The sequence below is a fragment of the Oncorhynchus masou genome, chromosome 1 (assembly GCF_036934945.1).
Source record: "Oncorhynchus masou masou isolate Uvic2021 chromosome 1, UVic_Omas_1.1, whole genome shotgun sequence".
NCBI classification, from domain to species: Eukaryota; Metazoa; Chordata; class Actinopteri; order Salmoniformes; family Salmonidae; genus Oncorhynchus; species Oncorhynchus masou.
In genome coordinates this window covers 8404577-8419473 of record NC_088212.1, presented here as the reverse complement: position 1 = coordinate 8419473, position 14897 = coordinate 8404577, and the positions used below count along the sequence as shown (strand labels likewise).

General features: G+C 41.0%; 1 protein-coding gene across 2 annotated transcripts in view; it reads right to left on the bottom strand.

Moving 5' to 3' along the window:
• LOC135512266 (atos homolog protein B) overlaps positions 1 to 14427 on the bottom strand; it is a 51134-nt gene extending 36707 nt beyond the window's left edge. The window contains exon 1 of one of the 2 annotated variants that reach the window (XM_064934155.1): positions 14038 to 14427. The gene's annotated coding sequence lies outside the window, so the exon portion shown is untranslated. Of the gene's footprint in view, positions 1 to 7119; positions 7862 to 14037 lie in introns of those variants that run through there. The other variant, XM_064934243.1, reaches the window with a different exon arrangement.
• Between the last annotated feature and the right edge of the window lie 470 nt (positions 14428 to 14897).

Below are 14897 nucleotides of genomic sequence, written 5' to 3'. Positions count from 1 at the left end.
TCTGCTTGTATTGTTGTACTCTGGTCTCACTATATTCCATGAAACATATTTCACCTCAGCTGAGAAAACAATTAAATAGGAACTGTTGTATTTCACTAGACAACGCTGTTATTTAGGATCCAACACACACACACACACACCTTTAAGAACCCTTGTTAACTTCCATATAATGAAAACAGGGTGTGGCCTCTTCTCTCAAGCCCCTCCCCTGTTCAAGGGTGTCTGAGTACAGCTGAAAAAAAAGCTAAGAATAGAAGTCTGTTCTCTCTCTCACACACACACACACACACACACACACACACACACACACACACACACACACACACACACTAGGGTTCCCCAACTGGCAATGGTTTAATTGCCCCCCCCCCCCCCCCAGTTTTCTGAGCAAAAAGGTATTCCCACGCATAATAGAGACTTACAAATTTAAGCAAGGTTCGAAATGATTATGTTTTAGTCAAATATATCCATTTGGGATTCTTGCGGTTAATTTACAGTCTACAAATGATTTGTAATTGTGTTCTGGCCCACCCGACCATCCGCTCCAGAAAAAAATAAATAAATTGTCCCTCGGCTGAATATAGTTGATGATCCGTGCATTAGGGCGTCCGCCCACAATGTCACTCTGTCTCGATGGCAACAACTGGGGTCTGTCTAGCTGTGTGTGTGTGTGGGTGTGTATGACAGAGAAAAAGAGAAGTGTGTGTGTGTGTGTGTGGTTAGGATTAACCATACTGTTCCTTTGCTAGAGCTTCCACAGACCCTCACCTCTCCTGACTGTCCCCCAAGCTAACATGGATAAGCCCCAACGATGTGTCTGTGCGTGTCTGTGCCTGTGTGTGTGTCTGTGCCTGTGTGTGTGTGTGTGTGTCTGTGCCTGTGTCTGTGCGTGTGTGTCTATGTTCACCTCAGGTCCTCTCTACCAGTTAAAGGTACAGTATTCCAGGTATCTGGTTCTTGTGATAAGACTTTTTACTGCCAAGTCCTTTAACCCCCAGAGAAAAAGTTGTGTAGTTTTATCAACGGATTTAATTTTCTTAAAAGTCATCGTCTTTTATTTTATCCAACTTTAAAACCTAAATCAAATGACATAAAAACATAACGCAAACCAGACGTTGAACTGACGCCCAGCGAGGAACAAATCAACAAGGTTTGAGATTACACTGACAACCATACACACTGATGATACCATGTGTCTCTCACACACACACACACACACACACGTTACCAGTGTCACAACATTTTTCCAATGACAAAAATAAAAAACACGAAGCAGACTAAACACTTTGGTTATTTAAAACCTGCTGTACGTAACATATTGTGTGCAATAACTTGGAGAAATAAATACATGCAACTCTAGACGACAACATAGTGATGTTTGTTTCCAACATCAGGGCTGTTTTCATAAAGAAGTTAAGTCTGCTTCATGTTTTATTTCTTTGCCACGATACTAACAAGTATAGCGATACTGGTACCGCCCAGGCCCCACACACTCGTCCTGGTACCGCCCAGGCCCCACACACTCGTCCTGGTACCGTCCAGGCCCCACACACTCGTCCTGGTGTCGTCCCAGCGTTTTTAGTGCACTTAAAAAAAGGTGCCATCTAGAACCTAAAATGGTTCTCCACCTGTCCCCCATATGAGAACTCTTTGAAGAACCCTTCTTGATTTGTTTAGGTAGAACCCCTTTTGGTTCCAAGTAGAACTGTTTTGGTTTACATGTAGAACCCCTTCCACGGTGGGTTCGACCTGGAACCAAAAAGCGTACTCCTATGGGGACGGCTGAATAACAATGTTTAGTGTGTCCTCGCAAGGTGCCTTCTGCCATTCCTATGTCCTGGCTGCATCACCTCTGACTTCAAGATGGATTCGCTCCACTCCTCAAGAAACCAACACTACCTCTGATGTCAAAAACTACAGACCTGGATCTCTTCTTTCCAAAACACTTCAGGGTGATGTATGTATGCATGTATAGTGGGGCAAAAAAGTATTTGCAAATAAATTCATTAAAATCCTACAATGTGATTTTCTGGATTTTTTTCTTCTCATTTTGTCTGTCATAGTTGAAGTGTACCTATGATGAAAATTACAGGCCTCTCATCTTTTTAAATGGGAGAACTTGCACAATTGGTGGCCGACTTAATACTTTTTTGCCGCACTGTAAGTACAGTATGTATGTATGTATAATATATCTCCATAGTGAACCATCACATCCTCCTCTCCATGTTTAATATATCTCCACAGTGAACCATCACATCCTCCTCTCCATGTATAATATATCTCCACTGTGAACCATCACATCCTCCTCTCCATGTATAATATATCTCCATAGTGAACCATCACATCCTCCTCATGTATAATATATCTCCACAGTGAACCATCACATCCTCCTCTCCATGTATAATATATCTCCATAGTGAACCATCACATCCTCCTCTCCATGTATAATATATCTCCACTGTGAACCATCACATCCTCCTCTCCATGTATAATATATCTCCATAGTGAACCATCACATCCTCCACTCCATGTATAATATATCTCCAGTGAACCATCACATCCTCCTCTCCATGTATAATATATCTCCACTGTGAACCATCACATCCTCCTCTCCATGTATAATATATCTCCACTGTGAACCATCACATCCTCCTCTCCATGTATAATATATCTCCACTGTGAACCATCACATCCTCCTCTCCATGTATAATATATCTCCATAGTGAACTATCACATCCTCCTATCCATGTATAATATATCTCCATAGTGAACCATCACATCCTCCTCTCCATGTATAATATATCTCCACAGTGAACCATCACATCCTCCTCTCCATGTATAATATATCTCCATAGTGAACCATCACATCCTCCTATCCATGTATAATATATCTCCATAGTGAACCATCACATCCTCCTCTCCATGTATAATATATCTCCACAGTGAACCATCACATCCTCCTCTCCATGTATAATATATCTCCACAGTGAACCATCACATCCTCCTCTCCATGTATAATATATCTCCACTGTGAACCATCACATCCTCCTCTCCATGTATAATATATCTCCACTGAACCATCACATCCTCCTCTCCATGTATAATATATCTCCATAGTGAACCATCACATCCTCCTCTCCATGTATAATATATCTCCATAGTGAACCATCACATCCTCCTCTCCATGTATAATATATCTCCACTGTGAACCATCACATCCTCCTCTCCATGTATAATATATCTCCACTGTGAACCATCACATCCTCCTCTCCATGTATAATATATCTCCACTGTGAACCATCACATCCTCCTCTCCATGTATAATATATCTCCATAGTGAACCATCACATCCTCCTCTCCATGTATAATATATCTCCATAGTGAACCATCACATCCTCCTCTCCATGTATAATATATCTCCATAGTGAACCATCACATCCTCCTCTCCATGTATAATATATCTCCACTGTGAACCATCACATCCTCCTCTCCATGTATAATATATCTCCACAGTGAACCATCACATCCTCCTCTCCATGTATAATATATCTCCACTGTGAACCATCACATCCTCCTCTCCATGTATAATATATCTCCACAGTGAACCATCACATCCTCCTCTCCATGTATAATATATCTCCATAGTGAACCATCACATCCTCCTCTCCATGTATAATATATCTCCACTGTGAACCATCACATCCTCCTCTCCATGTATAATATATCTCCACAGTGAACCATCACATCCTCCTCTCCATGTATAATATATCTCCATAGTGAACCATCACATCCTCCTCTCCATGTATAATATATCTCCATAGTGAACCATCACATCCTCCTCTCCATGTATAATATATCTCCATAGTGAACCATCACATCCTCCTCTCCATGTATAATATATCTCCACAGTGAACCATCACAGCCTCCTCTCCATGTATAATATATCTCCACAGTGAACCATCACATCCTCCTCTCCATGTATAATATATCTCCACTGTGAACCATCACATCCTCCTCTCCATGTATAATATATCTCCACTGTGAACCATCACATCCTCCTCTCCATGTATAATATATCTCCATAGTGAACCATCACATCCTCCTCTCCATGTATAATATATCTCCATAGTGAACCATCACATCCTCCTCATGTATAATATATCTCCATAGTGAACCATCACAGCCTCCTCTCCATGTATAATATATCTCCACAGTGAACCATCACATCCTCCTCTCCATGTATAATATATCTCCATAGTGAACCATCACATCCTCCTCTCCATGTATAATATATCTCCACTGTGAACCATCACATCCTCCTCTCCATGTATAATATATCTCCATAGTGAACCATCACATCCTCCTCTCCATGTATAATATATCTCCACTGTGAACCATCACATCCTCCTCTCCATGTATAATATATCTCCATAGTGAACCATCACAGCCTCCTCTCCATGTATAATATATCTCCAGTGAACCATCACATCCTCCTCTCCATGTATAATATATCTCCACAGTGAACCATCACAGCCTCCTCTCCATGTATAATATATCTCCACTGTGAACCATCACATCCTCCTCTCCATGTATAATATATCTCCATAGTGAACCATCACATCCTCCTCTCCATGTATAATATATCTCCACTGTGAACCATCACATCCTCCTCTCCATGTATAATATATCTCCACTGTGAACCATCACATCCTCCTCTCCATGTATAATATATCTCCACTGTGAACCATCACATCCTCCTCTCCATGTATAATATATCTCCATAGTGAACCATCACATCCTCCTCTCCATGTATAATATATCTCCACTGTGAACCATCACATCCTCCTCTCCATGTTTAATGATTCCTTTGGAAAATACTGCAACACTTTGAAGAAAGCACCTTCAGAACACATTGCCCCTCAGTGTAACCTGCAAAAAGGTTTCAAAACAGATAGACATTTCAAGTGTTGTAGTATGAATAGTAGGGGTGTGTGTGTGTGTGTGTGTCTCTCTCTCCCCACCTGTTTTCTCCTCTGTGTTCTCTCTCAGTATGTCTAACAGTAGAAGGGGTTTGGTACTGTATGTTATTGAACAAGAACCACAGACAGAAAGGACTGTGTGTGTGTGTGTGTCCTAACATAAGTTGAGTCAAAACAAAAAGGGGCATGTCAGAACCAGCCAGTGGAGAGTTTTTAACTTTGGTAGTGTGTGATTTTTGTATGTATACTAGTCACGAGCCTGGTTCCATACTGTGTGTGTGGCCTTTAAGAGCTATTTAAAGAGCGAAGGAGGAAGTGGTTCAAACAGGATCTCCAACCTCTTCTACGCTGCTGCTACTCTGTTTATCATATATGCATAGTCATGTACATACTACCTCAAATCAGCCCGACTAATCAGTGCCTGTGTATAGCCTCTACTGTACATAGCCTCTCTACTGTACATAGCCTCTCTACTGTACATAGCCTCTCTACTGTACATAGCCTCTCTACTGTACATAGCCTCTCTACTGTACATAGCCTCTGTTATTTTTCACCGTTGTTCTTATTTCTTTACTTTTCTATTGTTCACCTAATACCTATTTTTAAATTAAAAATGGCACTATTGGTTAGAGCCTGTAAGTAAGCATTTCACTGTGAGGTCTACTACACCTGTTGTATTCAGCATTTCACTGTGAGGTCTACTACACCTGTTGTATTCAGCATTTCACTGTAAGGTCTACCTACACCTGTTGTATTCAGCATTTCACTGTGAGGTCTACTACACCTGTTGTATTCAGCATTTCACTGTGAGGTCTACTACACCTGTTGTATTCAGCATTTCACTGTGAGGTCTACTACACCTGTTGTATTCAGCATTTCACTGTAAGGTCTACCTACACCTGTTGTATTCAGCATTTCACTGTGAGGTCTACTACACCTGTTGTATTCAGCATTTCACTGTGAGGTCTACTACACCTGTTGTATTCAGCATTTCACTGTGAGGTCTACTACACCTGTTGTATTCGGCATTTCACTGTAAGGTCTACTACACCTGTTGTATTCAGCATTTCACTGTGAGGTCTACTACACCTGTTGTATTCAGCATTTCACTGTAAGGTCTACTACACCTGTTGTATTCAGCATTTCACTGTAAGATCTACTGCACCTGTTGTATTCAGCATTTCACCGTAAGATCTACTACACCTGTTGTATTCAGCATTTCACTCTAGCAAAATCTCTGCAATGACCTCCCAGAAAAAAAAACTCTTCTGAACAGAACACTGGCATTTATATAGCTTCAGAATGAATGGGTAATTGGAGACAGCTGCGTCTTGACGAGGGGGCGGGGTCAGCTCTCCAATTAGCCATGGAGTCGACCAATCAGCTGCTTGGGGGATTTCAGGAAGCCATTTCCTGAAATAAACACATGCAAATACACAAACTACAACACATAAACTGGGGAACGTAACAGTGAGGTCTACTACACCTGTTGTATTCGGCGCACGTTACAAATCAACTTTGATTAGTGATCTCATAGTATTCCTTTGAAATTTGACGTATTATGGATGAACTTCTATTTTTTAATGCATTAATTCCACGTGGTTCCAGAATAAATTCTGCGTGGTTCCAGAATAAATTCTGCGTGGTTCCAGAATAAATTCTGCATGGTTACAGAATAAATTCTGCATGGTTACAGGGTTGAAACAGAAACAACTCGAAAGGGTTTTCATTCTGAGTGGTTAATATTAGGGCTACGGTTTTGTATTCGATTTTTATTAGGATCCCCGTTAGCCGACGCCAACGGAGACCGCTAGTCTTACTGGGGTCAGACACATAATGGAAAGACATTACTTTACAATTGACATACAGTACCAGTCAAAAGTTTGGACACATCTACTCATTCAATTTTTTAGAATATATATATTTTTTTACTATATTCTACATTGTTGAATAATATTGAAGACATCAAAACTCTAAAATAACACATGGAATCATGTAGCAACCAAAAAAAAGTGTTAAATCTAAATATATTTTATATTTGAGATTCTTCAAATAGCCACCCTTTGCCTTGATGAAAGCTTTGCACACTCTTGGCATTCTCTCAACCAGCTTCATGAGGTAGTCACCTGGAATGCCTTACCAAAAGTCTTGAAGGAGTTCACACATATGCTGAGCACTTGAATTGGGTTGAGGCGGGGTGATTGTGGAGGCCAGGTCATCTAATGCAGCACTCCATCACTCCCTTTCTTGGTCAAATAGCCCTTACACAGCATGGAATGTGTTTTGGGTCATTGTCCTGTTGAAAAACAGATGATAGTCCCACTAGGCGCAAACCAGATGAGATGGTGAATCGCTGCAGAATGCTGTGGTTGCCAAGCTGGTTAAGTGTGCCTTGAATTCTAACTAAATCACTGAGATTGTCACCAGCAAAGCACCCCCACATCATCACACCGCCTCCTCCATGCTTCATGGCGGGAACCACACATGTAGAGATCCGTTCACCTACTCTGCGTCTCGCAAAAACACTGCAGCTGGAACCAAAAATCTCAAATTTGGACTCATCAGACCAAAGGACAGATTTCCACCGGTCTAATGTCCGTTGCTCGTGTTTCTTGGCCCAAGCAAGTCTCTTCTTCTTATTGGTGTCCTTCAGTAGTGGTTTCTTTGCAGCATTTCAACCATGAAGGCCTGATTCACAGTCTCTGAACAGTTGATGTTGAGTTGTGTCTGTTACTTGAACTCTGTGAAGCATTTATTTGGGCTGCAATCTGAGGTGCAGTAAATTGCCGATTTCTGAGTTTGGTAACTAATGAACCTATCCTCTGCAGCAGAGGTAACACTGGGTCTTCCTTTCCTGTGGCAATCCTCTTGAGAGACAATTTCATCACAGCGCTTGATGGTTTTTGCAACTGCACTTGAAGAAACTTTCAAAGTTCTTAACATTTTCTGGATTGACTGACCTTCATGTCTTAAAGTAATGATCAATTGTTTGTTACTTTTTTACAGAACTTATTTATTCTAAAAACTGCATTGTTGATTAAGGTCTTGTCAGTAAGTATTTCACTGTAAAGGTCTACACCTGTTGTAGTCGGCTCATGTGACAAATTACATTTGATATGACTGTCATTTCTCTTTGCTTATTTGAGCTGTTCTTGCCATAATATGGACTTGGTCTTTTACCAAATAGGGCTATCTTCTGTATACCACCCCTACCTTGGCACAACACAACTGATTGGCTCAAATGAATTAAGAAGGAATGAAATTCCACACATTAACTTTTAACAAGGCACACCTGATAATTGAAATGCATTCCAGGTGACTACCTCATGAAGCTGGTTGAGAAAATGCCAAGAGTGTGCAAAGCTGTCAAGGCAAAAGGGTGGCTACTTTGAATAATCTCAAATAAAAATATTTTGATTTGTTTAATACATTTTTGGTTACTACATGATTCCATGTGTTATTTCAGAGTTTTGATGTCTTTACTATTTTCTACATTGTAGAATAATAGTGAAAACAATTGAACGTGTAGGTGTGTCCAAACTTTTGACTGGTACTGTACATTTAAAAATTAACGTGTGTGTGTGTGTGTGTGTGTGTATCAGCTACACATACATGTTTAATACATACACACAAAAATGAGGTCATCTGGGGGGAGTTGTGCCGTGAGGTATTGCTGTTGTTTAAACCAGGTTTGCTGTTCACTTGAGCAATATGAGATGGAATGGGAGTTCCATACAGTAATGGCTCTATTTATACTGTACGCTTTCTTGAATGTGTTCTGGATTTGGGGACTGTGAAAAGACCCCTGGTGCCATGTCTGGTGGGATAAGTGTGTGTGGCAGTGCTGTGTGTGTGTGTGAGTTGACTATGCAAACAATTTGGAATTTCCAACACGACTGTTTCTTGCAAAACAAGAAGTGAAGCAGTCAGTCTTTCCTCAACCTCTTAGCTGAGAGAGAGAGAGAGAGAGAGAGAGAGAGAGAGAGAGAGAGACAGAGAGAGAGACAGAGAGAGAGACAGAGAGAGAGACAGAGAGAGAGACAGAGAGAGAGACAGAGAGAGAGACAGAGAGAGAGACAGAGAGAGAGACTGAGGAATGCAAAGTATTGATATCTCTGTTCTGGGCATTGTAGATAACACCAGAGCCTGCAGGACTTGCTTTGTGGAGTGTGATGTCAAGAAAAGCTGAGAATCTCTATCACGGACAGACCGGCAGGTATCCTAGTGGTTAGAGCATTGGGACTACTAACCGAAAGGTTACTAGATCAAATCCCCGAGCTGACAAGGTAAACATCTGTCATTCCTCCCCTGAACACGGCAGTTAACCTACTGTTCCTAGGCCGTCGTTATAAATACAAATTTGTTCTTAACTGACTTGCCTAGCTAAATAAAAGGTCAAATAAAAAACAGTCAGACCTTTTGAGAAAAGGTTTAAAAAGAAAAGGTTGCACAATTAATATTCCAATATGTACAACAAAAGTCCAATATAAACAATCTAAAAATCATCTTTATGGAAAAATAATTATTCAATCACATTAATAAAAAACGAATTCACCAACAATACATTGCAGCTTTGGACATCAAGAAAGGAACGGCTGGTGGCGTCGGTGACGGAGGCCAATCGGGTAAGTAGGTACTAAAGAGTTTGTCATGTTATGTCGCTAGTAAATTATTATTATTTTTTTAAACCCACATCGGGCCATGCAAAACGAACTGGCCAGCTCTGATCTAGCATGGTGTTTTTGGGATGGAATAACCTAGCTACCTACCTACCTAGCAAGCTACAACAACTCTATCAACACTGTTTTGCAGAATTGAATGGTCAAATACCAAATACCAATGGTCAAACCCAGATTAGTCCTTCGGACTGCCAGAAATTAAAGCGTAATTCATCACTCCAGAGAACGCACTTTCACTGCTCCAGAGTCCAATGGCGGCAAGGTTTACACACTGTTGGAAAGGTGGAACCCTGTGAAGGTGCCATGTTGAAAGTCACTGAGCTTTCAGTGATGCCATTCTACTGCAAATGTTTGTCTATGGAGATTGCATGGCGGTGTGCTCAATTTGATACACCTGTCAGCAACGGGTGTGGCTGAAATAGTTGAATCCTCTAATTTGATATATATAGATAGGAGATATACAGTTGAAGTTGGAAGTTCACATACACTTAGGTTGGAGTCATAAAAACTCACTTTTCAACCACTCCACAAATTTCTTGTTAATTAACAAACTATAGTTTTGACAAGTTGGTTAAGACATCTACTTTGTGCATGACACAAGTAATTTTTCCAACAATTGTTTACAGACAGATTATTTCACTGTATCACAATTCCAGTGGGTCAGAAGTTAACATACACCAAGTTGACTGCCTTTAAACAGCTTGGAAAATTCCAGAAAATGTCATGGCTGTAGAAGCTTCCGATAGGCTAATTTACATAATTTCAGTCAATTTGAGGTGTACCTGTGGATGTATTTCAAGGCCTACCTTCAAACTGAGTGCCTCTTTGCTTGACATCATGGGAAAATCAAAAGGAATCAGCCAAGACCTCAGTTAAAAAAAAAATTGTAGACCTCCACAAGTCTGGTTCAACCTTGGGTGCAATTTCCAAATGCCCGACGGTACCACTTTCATCTATACAAACAATAGTATGCAAGTATAAACACCATGGGACCGCGCAGCCGTTATACTGCTCAGGAAGGAGACGCGTTCTGTCTCCTAGAGATGAACGTACTTTGGTGCGAAAAGTGCATTTCAATCCCAGAACAACAGCAAAGGATCTTGTGAAGATGCTGGAGGAAACAGGCACAAAAAAATATAACTGTTTGGCGATAATGACCATTGTTATGTTTGGAGGAAAAAGGGGGAGGATTGCAAGCCCGAAGAACATCATCCCAACCGTGAAGCACGGGGGTGGCAGCATCATGTTGTGGGGGTGTTTTGCTGCAGGAGGGACTGGTGCCCTTTACAAAATAAATGGCATCAAGAGGTAGAAAAATTATGTAGATATATTGAAGCAGCATCTCAGGAAGTTAAAGCTTGGTTGCAAATGGATCTTCCAAATGGACAATGACCCCAAGAATACTTCCAAAGTTGTGGCAAAATGGCTTAAGGACAACAAAGTCAAGGTATTGGAGTGGCCATCACAAAGCCCTGACCTCAATCCTTGAAAAAGCGTATGCAAGCAAGGAGGCCTACAAACCTGACTCAGTTCACCAGCTCTGTCAGGAGGAATGGGACAAAATTCACCCAACTTATTGTGGGAAGCTTGTGGAAGGCTACCCAAAACATTTGACCAAAGTTAAACAATTTAAAGGCAATGCTACCAAATACTAATTGAGTGTATGTAAACTTCCGACCTACTGGGAATGTGATGAAAAAAATAAAAGATCCTCTGTCCTATTATTCTGACAATTCACATTCTTAAAATAAAGTGGTGATCATAACTGACCTAACGGAGTTTAAATGTATTTGCCTTCCGACTTCAACTGTAGATATAGCTCATATGTGTGTATATCGAAGTTCTTAGGACCTTTTCAAATGTTCAAATGCTGAGGACAATGTCCACTGGTTTTAACATGATAAGAGAAAGAGAAGGAAATTGAGAACAAGAGTGAGAGAGTGTGAGAGTGTGAGAGAAGGAGAGAGGGAGAGAGGGAGGGAGGGAGAGAGGGAGAGAGAGAGAGAAAGCATGCGAGAGAGGAGACAATGCAGGAAGGGCCTTCTATGCCATCAAAAGGAACATAGAATTCTAACATACCAATTAGGATCTGGCTAAAAATACTTGAATAAGTTAAAGAACCCATTGCCCTTTATGGTTGTGAGGTCTGGGGTCCGCTCACCAACCAAGAATTCACAAAAGAGGACAAACACCAAATTGAGACTGTGCCTGCCGAATTCTGTAAAAATATCCTCGGTGTACAACGTAAAACAACAAATAACATATTCAGAGCAGAATTAGGCGAACACGCACTAATTATCAAAATCTAGAAAGGAGCCGTTAAAATTCTACAACCACCTAAAAGGAAGCGATTCCCAAACCTTCCATAACAAAGCCATCACCGACAGAAGAGTCCCTTCTAAGCAAGCTGGTCCTGGGGCTCTTTTCACAAACAGACCCCACAGAGCCCCAGGACTGCAACACAATTAGACCCAACCAAATCATGAGAAAACAGAAAAATAATTACTTGACACATTGGAAAGCATAAACAAAAAACCCCAGAGTAAACTAGAATACTATTTGGCCCTAAACATAATGAATAACTGACCACTGTGACTGACCCAAAATTAAAGAAAGCTTTGACTATGTACAGACTCGGTGAGCATAGCCTTGCTATTGAGAAAGCCTATCTTCTCTTGAGAGCCAGGTCTGCCAATGTGCACACTGCCCACAAAATGAGGTGGAAACTGAGCTGCACTTCCTAACTTGCTGCCAAATGTATGACCATAGAGACACATACTTCCCTCAGATTACACAGAAACACAAACAATTCAAAACAATCCAATTTTGATAAACTCCCACATCTATTGGGTAAGATACCACAGTGTGCCATCACAGAAGCAAGATTTGTGAGAAAATGGAAACCAGTGAAGATCAAAAAACATTTTAATACAACCCATATTTAATGTTGATTTATTTTCCCTTTTGTACTTTAACTATTTGCATATAATATGACATTTGAAATGTCTTTATTCTTTTGGAACTTTTTTAAGCGTAATGTTTACTGTAAACACATTTTTGATGATCTATTTCACTTGCTTTGGCAATGTAAACATCTGTTTCCCATGCCAATAAAGCCCCTTAAATTGAAGTTGAATTGAAAAGAGAGGGAGGAGGAGCTTGTCCCAGTGCTGAATGTGCAGGTCAGATAAGGAAGTGCACGGAGGTGTGTGTGTGTGTCAAGGGTGTAGACCCTGCCAGGCCCACCCAATCAGATTGAGAGAGAAAAAAGTACATTATTTTTGCATAGTTGAGTGTGCATTGTATATGAGGATAGTTTTTACTGTGTGTGTGCATGCTGTGTCATCGTATGTTGGTACTGTAAAGACTGTGTGTGTTTATAATGTGTGTGTGTGTGTAATGTGTTTGCCAATGCTATCTTGCCCTGTTTGGTGAATACAAAGAGAAGGGTCCTGCAGCTGTGCTCAATCACACACCTCTACATCACCACACTTCTTATCACAGTAGCAAAGGCAACTAGCCTACTGCAACAATGCAGTCATACAACATAGCAGCAGTAATAACTGTGGCATTGTAGCTCCGGTCAGTACATTGTATCACATCAGTACACTCCCTCCAATGCATTTCCATCTATCTAGCTGCATCTCCTCTTATGGAACAATGAAACGGGGGGGGGATACCCTTACCTCGCCTATGCTGTTAGTTATAGCAATATTATTAAGGTTATTCCACCGCCATGATACCATCATCAACTCAAAAAGATGTATGGCATGTGTGTGTGGTAGTGAGTTTCACGCCCCTCCCTCGCGCACATAGGCTACGACTTACAGACAGTACTAGGCAAAATCCATTGCATCTGTATGTAGTTAAGGCAAGGCATGCAGACTGTGTCCTTTACGCTCTCACACTCACACACACACACACACACACACACACGGGATGGGACTTCATCTCCTTGTTCTTATTCTGCACACGCACAAGTTTGTTTGTTTGTTAAGGAAGATGATGGCAAACAAAGCAGAGGAACGCCCCTTTGGCAGACGTACAGTGTGTGTGTGTCATGACATAGTATTCTGGGCTTGTCTGGTATTTCAAATGGCAAAGAAAATAATGCAATAGTAAAAAGTTATAAACTACCATGTAGCCAGCTGCCTTGATGTAATGCATAATTTGTCTGTTTTTCCACAAAGACCACTGTTCACATTTATAACCATGAAATACAAATGTGGTTATTATAAAGTCATTACAATAGTACAATATCGACAGTGTTTTTACACGATAAATCCTAAATGTAAGCCGTTAAACAAGCGTTAGCCACCTAGTTTCCAGCATAGGAAAGGAATAAGAATCTCTGAACATGAAAACGGTTTGTTACTCACCAGCGCAGTAACTAGCACCTACACGAAGGGAATGACAGGCTTGACACGTACAGAGATGTTAATTAGACATTCCCTTCGTCTCAGAAACGCAGTTTTGGCCTTTTATTTTCGCTACAGGATAACCCTGGCCGACTTCACATCAAACGTCTCTATTTAAATTCAAAGATCAGGAATGCTATATAAACGTTAGCTAGCTTTGAAGAAAGGTTAACTGCAGCGTCTGTCATCGAAAATACATTTTCTTTTTCTTAAAGCAGCCTCGTCGTCACTCCTCTTCTCTCTGAACACAACTAGCTAGCTCTTTTGCTTGCTGTCTGGCTACGTCGCTCGTATTTGCTTTTCTGCGCTTCAGCTGTGCTCATCGAAGACCTCCGCCATGAAATAGATCAGTGTCCCTTTAAAGAACGATGTTTCCGGGGTTTGCTGAAAAATCCATAGAAGGCGGGGTTTACAGCCAGCTGGGCACCTGTCATTTAAGCGATTGGTCAGTTGGACTTCCACGAACCAACCAGAGCTCAGTATTCAGACGAATTTTGATTAAACAAATATGTTAAAATAACTCATAATATCATTGGCTTAGGGGTTGGCGACGTTTGGCTAAGACACGCCCAGTACACGTGCTATTTGTCCCTTGCCCCTCCTGGTTGCAGAAAGCAAACTGGAGAGAAATAGAGTTTGTCTTCTCGGTTCCAAAACGTTGGGCCTGGACTGACCCAGGGCAATCCGACACGGACCCGAATAGAACCAATATATATTTTTAAAAGGGTACCTGGACCCGACCTCTAGCTTGAGGCCTCAACACACAGAGGCCTGCTTCAATCCTTTCACAAAAGCCACTTTAAGTCTTTAAATCCTTGAAA